Source organism: Chrysochloris asiatica, unplaced genomic scaffold, assembly GCF_000296735.1.
Source record: "Chrysochloris asiatica unplaced genomic scaffold, ChrAsi1.0 scaffold00020, whole genome shotgun sequence".
Taxonomy (NCBI): domain Eukaryota; kingdom Metazoa; phylum Chordata; class Mammalia; order Afrosoricida; family Chrysochloridae; genus Chrysochloris; species Chrysochloris asiatica.
In genome coordinates this window covers 4,839,550-4,841,879 of record NW_006408538.1, presented here as the reverse complement: position 1 = coordinate 4,841,879, position 2,330 = coordinate 4,839,550, and the positions used below count along the sequence as shown (strand labels likewise).

The following is a 2,330-nucleotide window of genomic DNA, read 5'->3' as shown; positions in this document are numbered from 1 at the left end:
AAACTCCATGGGAGCTGTGATGGACGGAAACTTTTTGTGGTAGTCTCACATCTCACTAAATAAGAAAAGACTCTAAACAAGGAAATAATATAACAATCAATCTGTCCAGATATTATATCTTTCTTTAGTATACGGTAGAAAAGAGGGCCTGTTCTTGAGTACACAGATACAAGTATTATTACAGTCTAGAGATTGCTGAATTGAATTTTTTCTGATGTAATGAAGGTCCACATGGACACCTCTCGGTTAAGGAACTTCAGATCAAGAAACTTCCACAACTTGTCTCAATTCTTCAAATAATGGAGCAAGTTCCTTTTCTAGGCTAATAATTAGTCCTATATTGGCGTTGCTGCTGGCTAGGAAACTTAACCACCAAAGGTAACTGATTAAATTGAACCACCTGGTAAGTGTTATAGTAACAGATAATAACTTTTGTTTCTTGAGAGTCCAAGTTTGCTGCCTTGGTCTGTTGCAAGGGCAAAAGTAGACAGGAAGCCACGTCTCAAAGCATGCTCTGGAGTAATATCATTGGCCACTTTAATAACAGGTACCCCATCTCTATCAGACACGACAATAGCATGGAGTCCTTCAACACTTGCTCATTTTTTATACAGGAATCTCTTTAGGTCAACCGCCATGATGAACCCCTTCCTCCCACAGGTTCAATCTCCACACTGAGGTTTTTGCTCCCGGGGATGGGGTTCTCGCTGCTGTCACTTTGGGGGTAACCTCAGAGGCACGTTCCTCTACAAGCCGCCGTCACGTGATTTGTGACCTCTTTGGCTCTCCTGGAAGCACTTCTTAATGCCTCTGATGCCCAAAGATCCCCCAGTGTGTTTTAAACAATGTTGAACCAACAATGAAAATTGGGGATACTTTATATAAAAATCAGGATTTTTGCCTTCTCCTGAAAGTCAGAAGGCTAAGCAAAACAGAGCATGCAATGGTCCCAGCAAACTCAGTTGTGCTGAAGTGCCCCCTTGTATTATTGTTGTTGTTAAGTACCACCAAGTTGGTTCCAACTGATAGCAACCCTGTATAACCTTTCTGAGGAGCGGCTGGTGAGCTCGAACCATCGACTTTGCAGTTTAAACCAATCTTGTGCATTAGCCTTCAGTGCTTCACCAGGACTTGCTTGTATTGGAGCCTGTATTTTCCAGTTTCACCAGAGTACCCAACTCTCACAGAACCCATTCAAAGGTATCTTAGCCCATTCAATTTCTTCATATCTCATTACCTGTCTAGCACCTCTGTAGATAGTTGGATTTCTCTATGTGGTATATACCAACCTGTTCTCTTAATTGTGCACTTAGACTGGGAAGAGAAGTCAGAGGGGCTGGGCACAGAGGAAAGTGATGAGAGGCAGGATTTACCTTGTGCCCTAGAGCAATGGTTCTCAAAGTGAATGACCAGCAGCCTCAGTACTACCTTATTAGATATGCAAATGATCCACCTCTGTCCAGACAGAAAGTCTGAGACTGGAAATCTCTGTTTAATAGGTCTTATGTGTGATCCTAATGCACACTAAAATTGGAGAATTGCTTCAGAAGTAGACAGGATTGGGATGGGTAGAGCCAAGGGAGACAGACAAGACTGCCACCCGAGGAGGAGTGGAGGGGAAGTCGGTGAGCATGCAATATTTCCTGGATTTGCAAGTCAGAGCGTCATGAAGTCATTCCGGCGTTTGTGTGAGTTTTTAGACCTGCTGACTTTCAGCTGATGCGGACAGTGCTCTTCTTCCAGCCACTTCTGATGTTCAGTGTCAGACTGGGTAGCCAAAGCCTACAGATTGAACCTCTAAATTCCATGATTATCCTCTCCCAGGCCTCCTTTAGCCACCTCTGATCTTTGCACCAGTGAAATTTCAACAGCATGGATCTAGAAAGAAAAGAAAAAAGAGTGCATCGGGATCTCTTTTCATTGGCAGGTGATTAATGGGTTGGGCCTAGTCCTTGACCCTGTCACATTGTATTCATGTGGCAAAGTTTCCTGGGTCTGAGTTGAATTGAGAGGGTTAGGTGAATGTGAAAAAAAGTCAACAAACTCAACATATGTGTCATATGCCCAGGCCTTGCCTCTCTGCTGTCTGTTACTAAGGGTGAAACTCACACTTTGCCTGCTCTCCAGTTCCTCCAATCAGGAAGATTTGTCCTTGTGTAATTCCTTGAGGTTTGCATAGCACCTGTGTGTCAGTCACTGGGACCGACCCCCAGAGTGTCCTCTGACTTTTTAAACTCCCTTTTTATTTTTTTAATGTTTTATTGTGAATTTTATGGTAGTTTACATGGGAGAAATTTAGCTTTACATTCATTCCATCGTATATCATCTCA

At 43.0% G+C, this 2,330-nt stretch overlaps 1 pseudogene; it reads right to left on the bottom strand.

The window, feature by feature from the left end:
• Nucleotides 1-261: 261 nt before the first annotated feature.
• LOC102817831 lies at nt 262-638 on the bottom strand (annotated as a pseudogene).
• Nucleotides 639-2,330: the final 1,692 nt, after the last annotated feature.